General features: G+C 57.1%; 1 protein-coding gene across 3 annotated transcripts in view; it reads left to right on the forward strand.

Moving 5' to 3' along the window:
• Nucleotides 1-5494: 5494 nt before the first annotated feature.
• Nucleotides 5495-10551, forward strand: part of slc16a13 (solute carrier family 16 member 13) — a 23372-nt gene continuing 18315 nt past the window's right edge. Inside the window, exons 1-2 of one of the 3 annotated variants that reach the window (XM_070863207.1) lie at nt 5495-5608; nt 5930-5998. The gene's annotated coding sequence lies outside the window, so the exon portion shown is untranslated. The remainder of the gene's footprint in view (nt 5609-5929; nt 5999-10551) is intronic. The other 2 variants (XM_070863208.1, XM_070863209.1) reach the window with 2 other exon arrangements.

The raw sequence follows: 10551 nt of genomic DNA on the forward strand, positions 1-10551 counted from the left end.
GAGGGGCAGTACTGAGGGAGCGCCGCACTGTGGGAGGGGCAGTACTGAGGGAGCGCCGCACTGTGGGAGGGGCAGTACTGAGGGAGCACCGCACTGTGGGAGGGGCAGTACTGAGTGAGCGCCGCACTGTCGGAGGGGCAGTACTGAGGGAGAGCCGCACTGTCGGAGGGGCAGTACTGAGGGAGCGCCGCACTGTCGGAGGGGCAGTACTGAGGGAGCGCCGCACTGTCGGAGGGGCAGTACTGAGGGAGCGCCGCACTGTCGGAGGGGCAGTACTGAGGGAGCGCCGCACTGTCGGAGGGGCAGTACTGAGGGAGCGCCGCACTGTCGGAGGGGCAGTGCTGAGGGAGCGCCGCACTGTCGGAGGGGCAGTACTGAGGGAGTGCCGCACTGTCGGAGGTGCTGTCTTTCAGATGAGACGTTAAACCGAGGCCCGTCTGCCCTCTGCGGAGGACGTAAAAGATCCTGGGGCACTATTTTGAAGACGAGCGGGCGAGTTCTCCCCGGTGTCCTGGGGCCAATCAACATCACTAAAAACACCTGGTCATCATCACTGCTGTTTGTGGGATCTTGCTGTCTACAAATTGACTGCTGCATTTCAGTGCCGGAGGGAGTGAGGGCCACCGACAGCGGGCCGCCCAAGGAAGGGGGTGTTGAGGAGGTGAGGGGAGGTGGTGAAGGGCGAGGGAAGGGGTTGGGAGAGGAGAGGAGAGGGGGGTAAGGGGAGGGGGGTGAGGGGACGGGGCAAAGAAGTGAGGGGGAGGAGGGGGTGCGGGGAGAGGGGGGTGTAGAGGAATGAGGGGAGAGGGGGTGTGGGAGTGGAGGGGGGGTGAGAGGACGGGGAGGGGGAGCGAGGGGGAGGGGAGGGGTGAAGGGGACTGGCTTGCGGACGAGGTGATTGTTTCCGATGGAGTAAATAAGGAGAGACTGTTCCCGGGGCAGGAGGGTCGGTAACCAGAGGGTCACAGATTGACGATAATCGGCGATGGAACCAGAGGGGGAGATGGGGAGAATGTGTTTACGCAGCGAGTTGTTGTGATCAGGAACGCGCTGCCTGAAAGGGCGGTGGGAGCAGATTCGATAGTAACTTTCAAACCGGGAATTGGATAAATACTGGACGGGGAAACATTCACCGGGCTGTGGGGAAAGAGCAGGGGGGGCGTGGGACTGATGGGATCGCTCGCTCACAGAGCCGGCACAGGCTCGATGGGCCCAATGGCCTCCTGGGTGGTCCTCTGGTCTGAGTGTACTGACGTTGGGCAATGATTGATTGACCGGTCAGTGTGATTTTGCATGGGAGGGCAGCGTTCAATCATTGACAGGAGCTGCATTCTTTTACCAAGAGCCATGATAAAATCCACAACGAGACAGCACGATCTTGGCCGGTGTCCGCAGTTGAGACAAGCAGATCTTCACCTCCACTGCCCCCCCGCCCCTCCACTCTGCGGTCAGCAATTCTGCCCCCCCCCCCCCCGTCTCACCCAGGTGGCCCCCTGCTCTCCAGGCACGAGCTGTTTGACCTTGGGAGGGGGCACCTCGAGGCTCCGGGATCGCTCACGAGGGAGCACAGTGGGTCCTGCGCGCTCTGACTCGCCGCGACTCCTGCCACAGCCAAGCAGCCAAGCATGGCCACATGGGGGAGGTCACGGGGTCAGGACTTCCCGTGCTCCACCACACCTGGGGGATTTAACACAATACCCGGTGCAGCTGTACACCACACTCACTAACCCTGGCTGGCAAACAGCGACATCCAACAATCCTCTCCGCTTCTATCTCGACTTTCGTTTCCTTCTACAGCGCTTTTCACGACCACCGGACGTCCCAACGCGCTTTACGGCCAATGAAGTACTTACAGACACTTTGCGCACAGCAAGCTCCCACACACAGCAATGCAATAATGACCCAGATCATCCATTTTTGCTATGTTGATTGAGGGATGAATATTGGCCCCAGGACACCGGGGAGAACTCCCCTGCTCTTCTTCAAAATAGTGCTGCGTGATCTTTTACATCCACCTGAGAGAACAGAGGGGGCCTCGGTTTAACGACTCATGCGAAAGACGACCCCTCCGACAGTGCGGCGCTCCCTCGGTACTGCCCCTCCGACAGTGCAGCGCTCCCTCAGTACTGCCCCTCCGACAGTGTGGCGCTCCCTCAGTACTGCCCCTCCGACAGTGCGGCGCTCCCTCAGTACTGCCCCTCCGACAGTGCGGGGCTCCCTCAGTACTGTCCCTCCGACAGTGCGGGACTCCCTCAGTACTGCCCCTCCGACAGTGCGGGACTCCCTCAGTACTGCCCCTCCGACAGTGCGGGGCTCCCTCAGTACTGCCCCTCCGACAGTGCGGGGCTCCCTCAGTACTGCCCCTCCGACAGTGCGGGGCTCCCTCAGTACTGCCCCTCCGACAGTGCGGGGCTCCCTCAGTACTGCCCCTCCGACAGTGCGGCGCTCCCTCAGTACTGCACTGGTAGTGTCGGCCTGGATTATGGGGTAGGGAGTGGAACACACAACCTCGTGACTCAGAAGCGAGAGAGTGCTGCTCTCTGAGTCACGGCGGACACTGTTTAATCTATCTGCAGCTCTCTTTGGCCTTTTCAAACGCTGATTTGTGGTCAGTGAACACGTTAATCCCCCTCGGTACCAGGACCCAACAGTCCCGCGCTCCCCCCACCCCCGCCGACCCTTGACCTGTTCCGTCACACCGAGGCTACCAGAGAATCCTGCTAGCGAGACATTTAGTTACGCGGCAATGGATCAAAATTCTCAACTGTGGCTCAGTGGGCAGCACTCTCGCCTTCGAGTCAGAAGTTTGTGTGTTCAAGTCCCACTCCAGAGACTTGAGCACAAAATTCTAGGCTGACACTGTCAGAGGGGCAGTGTTGAGGGAGTGCCGCACTGTCGGAGGGTCAGTGCTGAGGGAGTGCCGCACTGTCGGAGGGTCAGTACTGAGGGAGCGCCGCACTGTCCGAGGGTCAGTACTGAGGGAGCACTGCACTGTCCGAGGGGTAGTGCTGAGGGAACGCCGCACTGTCGGAGGGTCAGTACTGAGGGAGCGCTGCACTGTCCGAGGGGTAGTGCTGAGGGAGCGCCGCACTGTCGGAGGGGCAGTACTGAGGGAGCACCGCACTGTCGGAGGGGCAGTGCTGAGGGAGCGCCGCACTGTTGGAGGGGCAGTGCTGAGGGAGCGCCGCACTGTCGGAGGGGCAGTACTGAGGGAGCGCCGCACTGTCGGAGGGGCGGTACTGAGGGAGCGCCACACTGTCGGAGGGGCAGTACTGAGGGAGCCCCGCACTGTCGGAGGGGCAGTACTGAGGGAGCCCTGCACTGTCGGAGGGATCGTCTTTCGCCTATGACGTGAAACCGAGGCCCCGTCTGGTCTCTCAGGTGGATGTAAAAGATCCCACGGCACTATTGGAAGAAGAGCAGGGGAGCTCTCCCTGGTGTCCTGGGGCCAATATTTATCCCTCAATCAACATCACTAAAACAGATTATCTGGTCATTATCACATCGCTGTGTGTGGGAGCTTGCTGTGCGCAAATTGGCTGCCGCGTTTCCCACATTACAACAGTGACTACACTTCAAAAGTAATCTTTAAGAGTTGGCTTAAAGAGCCATAAACCCAGGAAGAGCAGTCTGATAGAAGGAGAATTGTTTAGAATCTGCGCTAAGCTTTGTGCCAAAGATCATTGTAAAAGCTGCCCCTCGAGCGGCTGAATTGACTTCATCAAATCTTTCGTGGACCCCCTCCACTGCTCCTTCCTGCTACTGAACCACTTCTGCTTTTATACATTGGCGCCCAATGTTGGCCGTTTATTTGTGGTCAGGTCAGACAAGAACTGAGAGATTAAACCCATCGGGAACGGTTGAGTAGGTTAGGGCTCATTTCCCTAGAAGAGAGAAGGATGTGGGTCACCTATTTGAGGTCTTTGAGAAAATGAAAGTTTTTCATAGGGTCAACGTAGAGAAAATGTTTCCAGTTGTGGAGGGAGATCAGAACTCGGGGCCATCAATATAAGACAGTCACTAATAAATCCAATGGGGAATTCAGGAGAAACTTCTTCACCCAGAGAGTGGTGAGAATGTAGAACTCACTGCCACAGGGAGGGGTTGAGGCGAATAATATCGCTGCATTTAAGGGGAAGCTGGATAAACATATGAGGGAGAAAGGAATAGAAGGATATGGTGATGGGGTGAGATGGAGAGGGGTGGGAGGGGGCTCGTGTGGGGCATAAACCGCGGCACGGAGCGATGGGGCCCAATGGCCTCTTTCTGGGCTGTAAATACTGTTTGGTACATCATTGGCTGTGAAGTGTTTTGTGATGTGCTATGGCCACTGTTGCAATGTGGCAAATGCAGCAACCAATTTCCGCACAGCAAGCTGCCACAAACAGCAATCTGATAACAACCAGATAATCTGTTTTTTGGCGTGAGTTGAGGGATACATATTGGTCAGGACACCGGGGAGAACTCCCCCTGCATCTTAGAAATAATGCAGCAGGATCTTTTCCATTCACCTGCCTTGACGTAACATCCCATCCGAAAGATGGCCCCTCCGACAGTGTGGCGCTCCCTCAGTACTACTCCTCTGACAGTGCGGCGCTCCCTCAGTACTGCCCCTCCGACAGTGTGGCGCTCCCTCAGTACCGCCTCTCCGACAGTGTGGCGCTCACTCAGTACTGTCCCTCCAACAGTGCGGCACTCCCTCAGTACTGCCCCTCCTACAGTGCGGTGCTCCCTCAGTACTGTCCCTCCGACAGTGCGGCGCTCCCTCAGTACTGCCCCTTTGACAGTGCGGGGCTCCCTTAGTACTGTCCCTCCGACAGTGCGGCGCTCTCTCAGAACTGCCCCTTCCGACAGCGCAGTACGACGCTCCCTCAGTGCTGCCCCTCTGACAGTGCGGCACTCCCTCAGTCCTGCCCCTCTGACAGTGCGGCGCTCCCTCAGCACTGCCCCTCCGACAGTGCGGCGCTCCCTCAGCACTGCCCCTCCGACAGTGCGGCGCTCCCTCAGTACTGCCCCTCCGACAGTGCGGCGCTCCCTCAGCACTGCCCCTCCGACAGTGCGGCGCTCCCTCAGCACTGCCCCCTCCGACAGTGCGGCGCTCCCTCAGCACTGCCCCCTCCGACAGTGCGGCGCTCCCTCAGCACTGCCCCTCCGACAGTGCGGCGCTCCCTCAGTACCGCCCCTCCGACAGCGCAGTACGGCGCTCCCCTCAGTACTGGGGAATCTGAGGGGGCTGGGGGTTTGGGGGAAGGAGTGACGATGGGTTTGCTGCAATCTCTCGCTCCCCCCCGACCCCAGACACTGGCGGGTGAAGAGTTCGGGACGTTGAGGAACGGAGGGACCAAACCTGAAGAGGAAACTCCCCTGACGGAACCCGAAGGGGACTCTTTGCGTTTATGTTCGGAGCGAGGACTTTGGAGATGCTCCCTGGGCAAGGCTATTTGCTCTGATTGGAGCAGGAGTTTTTTAACAGCTTGATTGCAGGTAACAGATTCACAATTTGAGAGAGAGAGAGAGAAGGAGCCTGAGCCTGAGCCTGGTAAACAGCTGAACAGCTGAACAGCTCCGGGGTCCTTAGCGCAGCAGAGACTCGATGCTCGGGGAGCAGGTGAGTGGGGCAGTGTTGGGTTGTGTTTGCCTGGGAGAGCAGGGCAGATTGTACACACATCCGGTTGCCGAGGAGGGAGGGCTTATCTGGATTATCCGACCGCATGCTTTGCAGCTTCCTCTACACTCAGAGCCGGTCAGTTCTTTATCGCAACCGGCTGCTGGCTGGGGCTGTGTCTGTCGGCTGGGGCAGTAACACTGCCCCCCACACCCCACTGGCCCCTACCCCTCCAGGGTATTGCCCCCTCTCAACCCCACAGCCCTTGTCGATAAAGTCCCACTCAGCAGTGTTCATTCTCTCTCCTGTCCGTTCCCTTCACAGCAGCAGAGCCCAGAGAACAAAAGCCAAGTGTAGTGATTGCCACGGAGATGCCACCTCAACGCGGATGAGGTAAGGAGGGAGAGAGAGAGAGAGAGAGAGAGAGTGTGTGTGTGTGTGTGTGCGCTGAATCACGGGGGTACAGTCCCACACACACTGACTCTCACTGGGGTACAGTCCCACACACACTGACTCTCACTGGGGTACAGTCCCACACACACTGACTCTCACTGGGGTACAGTCCCACACACTCTGACTCTCACTGGGGTACGGGTCCCACACACACTGACTCTCACTGGGGTACGGGTCCCACACACACTGACTCTCACTGGGGTACGGGTCCCACACACACTGACTCTCACTGGGGTACGGGTCCCACACACACTGACTCTCACTGGGGTACAGTCCCACACACACTGACTCTCACTGGGGTACGGGTCCCACACACACTGACTCTCACTGGGGTACAGTCCCACACACACTGATCCTCACTGGGGTACGGGTCCCACACACACTGACTCTCACTGGGGTACGGGTCCCACACACACTGACTTTCACTGGGGTACGGGTCCCACACACACTGACTTTCACTGGGGTACGGGTCCCACACACACTGACTCTCACTGGGGTACGGGTCCCACACACACTGACTCTCACTGGGGTACAGTCCCACACACACTGACTCTCACTGGGGTACGGGTCCCACACACACTGACTCTCACTGGGGTACGGGTCCCACACACACTGACTCTCACTGGGGTACAGTCCCACACACACTGACTCTCACTGGGGTACGGGTCCCACACACACTGACTTTCACTGGGGTACAGTCCCACACACACTGACTCTCACTGGGGTGTGGGTCCCACACACACTGACTCTCACTGGGGTACAGTCCCACACACACTGACTCTCACTGGGGTACAGTCCCACACACACTGACTCTCACTGGGGTACAGTCCCACACACACTGACTCTAGCTGTGATTGATTGCTTGGCACGCCCGCCCGCCTTCCACTTCCTGATTGGGAGAGCGAACTGACTTTTTATTTTCGATCCCCGCCACAAACTCCGTTCCCCAGCCACTGACTCCATCGCTCTCCCCAACTCCTGTCTGAGGCTGAACCAGACTGTTCGCAACCTTGGTGTCCTATATGACCCTGAAGTGAGCTTCTGGCCACATATCCGCAGCATAACTAAACCCGCCTATTTCCACCTCCGTAACATCGCCCGTCTCCGCCCCTGCCTCAGCTCATCTGCTGCTGAAGCCCTCATCCGTGCCTTTGTTACCTCCAAACTTGACTATTCCAACGCGCTCCTGGCTGGCCTCCCACATTCTACCCGACGTAAACTGGAGGTGATCCAAAACTCGGCTGCTCCGTGTCCTAACTCGCACCGAGTCCCGCTCACCCATCACCCCCTGTGCTCGCTGCCCCGTGTCCTAACTCGCACTGAGTCCCGCTCACCCATCACCCCCTGTGCTCACTGCCCCGTGTCCTAACTCTCACCGATTCCCGCTCACCCATCACCCCCTGTGCTCGCTGCCCCGTGTCCTAACTCGCACCGAGTCCCGCTCACCCATCACCCCCTGTGCTCGCTGCCCCGTGTCCTAACTTGCACCGAGTCCCGCTCACCCATCGCCCCCTGTGCTCGCTGCCCCGTGTCCTAACTCTCATCGAGTCCCACTCACCCATCAACCCCTGTGCTCGCTGCCCCGTGTCCTAACTTGCATCGAGTCCCACTCACCCATCACCCCCTGTGCTTGCTGCCCCGTGTCCTAACTTGCACCGAGTCCCGCTCACCCATCACCCCCTGTTCTCGCTGCCCCGTGTCCTAACTCGCACCGAGTCCCGCTCACCCATCACCCCCTGTGCTCGTTGCCCCGTGTCCTAACTCGCACCGAGTCCCGCTCACCCATCACCCCCTGTGCTCGCTGACCCGTGTCCTAACTCGCACCGAGTCCCGCTCACCCATCACCCCCTGTGCTCGCTGCCTCGTGTCCTAACTCGCACCAAGTCTCGCTCACCCATCACCCCCTGTGCTCACTGACCTACATTGGCTCCCGATCCAGCAACACCTCGATTTTAAAATTCTCATCCTTGTTTACAAATCCCTCCATGGCCCTCGCCCCTCCCTATCTCTGTAATCTCCTCCAGCCCCACAACCCCCCGAGATATCTGCACTCCTCTAATTCTGATCGAAGATGGAGGTGGCATTGTCAAGATTCAGTCAATTGGTGGCCAACAACAACAGTTTATATTTATCTCGCGCCTTTTAACGTAGTATTATGAGATGAAAAATTTGACACCGAGCCGCATAGTTAGAAATTAGGGCTGGCGACCAAAAGCTGGGTCAGAGGTCGGTTTTAAGGAGCGTCTCGAAGGAAGGGAGAGAGAGAGAGAGAGAGAGAGAGAGAGAGAGAGACGTTTAGGGAGGGAGTTCCAGAGCTTGGGGCCCAGGCAACAGAAGGCATGGCCACCGATGGTGGAGCGATTCTAATCAGGGATGGTCAGGAGGGGTGAGAGGAGTGTGAAGGCAAGGGACTGGCGAGGGGAGCGGAGGGGGTTGCTGATGATGTTGGATCCTGTCATTGTGTGGAGAGGCTGAATATTCCTGCTGCTAAAACCTAACTGGCCACAATTCAGACCTGACACTCCCTTTATTTAATCAGGGTAATTTTGTATGTTTTAATTGCATCCTGTGAATGAATTAAAATTAAAAAAACCAGTAGGAAAATGAGGTTGTAGCCCACTTTATTGTTGTTGGATCTTATCCCCAGCCCTTTCTCCCCCGCCTCTGCCCTCCTGAGGAGGGACATGGACATGGAGAGCCAGTTCATAGCGAGGGGATTTGAGTACAGGAGCAGTGAGGTCTTACTGCAGTTGTACAGGGCCTTGGTGAGGCCTCACCTGGAATATTGTGTTCAGTTTTGGTCTTCTAATCTGAGGAAGGACATTCTTGCTATTGAGGGAGTGCAGCGAAGGTTCACCAGACTGATTCCCGGGATGGCAGGGCTGACATATGAGGAGAGACTGGCTCGACTGGGCCTGTATTCACTGGAGTTTAGAAGGATGAGAGGGGATCTCATAGAAACGTATAAGATTCTGACGGGATTGGACAGGTTAGATGCAGGTAGAATGTTCCCGATGTTGGGGAAGTCCAGAACCAGGGGACACAGTCTAAGGATAAGGGGTAGGCCATTTAGGACTGAGATGAGGAGAAACTTCTTCACCCAGAGAGTTGTTGACCTGTGGAATTCCCTGCCGCAGAGAGTTGTTGATGCCAGTTCATTGGATATATTCAAGAGGGAGTTAGATGTGGCCCTTGCGGCTAAAGGGATCAAGGGGTATGGAGAGAAAGCAGGAAAGGGGTACTGAGGGAATGATCAGCCATGATCTTATTGAATGGCGGTGCAGGCTCGAAGGGCCGAATGGCCTACTCCTGCACCTATTTTCTATGTTTCACCGTTAGCCGGTGGCCTGTAGCACTGACAACTCTGCAGGGTGAGGGGGGGGGGGGAGGGGGAATGTGGGTGTGAGGGGGGGGGTGTTGAGGTGAGGGGGGGAGAGTGAGTGAGTTACATACACACATACATGAATGTGTTGGCTGTAGACAGGTGCTCAGTCCCCAGGTACACCTGTCAGCTGCTGCAGGTATTTCTTGTTTTCTTCCCCGCTCTCAGGCCTCCTTTTCCTAATCTGTCCTCTGATTTATTGGGTTGTATTTGTTTATTCCTGTTCTGTTTATATTCGGGTCAGCAGACAGGATTTCACTCTGCTGTCTATGATGCGCAGAAACTCTGTTTAAATCATCGTGGGAGGGGAGTGTGTGTGTTTCTGTTTTCAATAGCTGCTTATAAAAACAAAAGAATTAGGAGCAGGAGTCGGCCATTCGGCCCCTCGAGCCTGCTCTGCCATTCAATAAGATCACGGCTGACCTTCGACCTCAACTCCACTTTCCCGCCCGATCCCTCGATTCCCGTAATATCCAAAAATCTACCGATCTCAGCCTTGAATATACTCAGAGACTGAGCCTCCACAGCCCCCTGGGGCAGAGAATTCCAAAGATTCACCACCCTCTGAGTGAAGAAATTTCTCCCCATCTCAGTCCTAAATGGCTGACCCCTTATCCTGAGACTGTGACCCCTGGTTCTAGACTCCCCAGCCCGGGGGAAACATCCTCCCTGCATCTACCCTGTCAATCCCTGTAAGAATGTTGTATGTTTCAATAAGATCACCTCTCATTTTTCTAAATTGTGATTGTTGATGACAGATTGTGGGAACCTACACCAGACCCAGGCAGCAGAGCTCCGACAAGCTGTTACCCAGACTGGGCTGTCTCAATGACAGGAGTTGGGAGGGGTACAGAGTGACCGCTGTGGCTCAGTGGGCAGCACTCTCACCTGAGTCAGAAAGTTGTGGGTTCAAGTCCCACTCCAGGGACCTGAGCACAAAAATCCAGGCCGACCCTCTCAGTGCAGTGCTGAGGGGGCCCCGCACTGTCGGAGGGGCGACGCAGAGGGAGCCCCGCACTGTCGGTGAGGGAGCGCCGCACTGTCAGAGGGGCAGTACTGAGGGAGCGCCGCACTGTCGGAGAGGCGGCGCAGAGGGAGCCCCGCACTGTCG

The sequence above is a fragment of the Pristiophorus japonicus genome, chromosome 20 (assembly GCF_044704955.1).
Source record: "Pristiophorus japonicus isolate sPriJap1 chromosome 20, sPriJap1.hap1, whole genome shotgun sequence".
In the NCBI taxonomy this organism is placed as follows: domain Eukaryota; kingdom Metazoa; phylum Chordata; class Chondrichthyes; family Pristiophoridae; genus Pristiophorus; species Pristiophorus japonicus.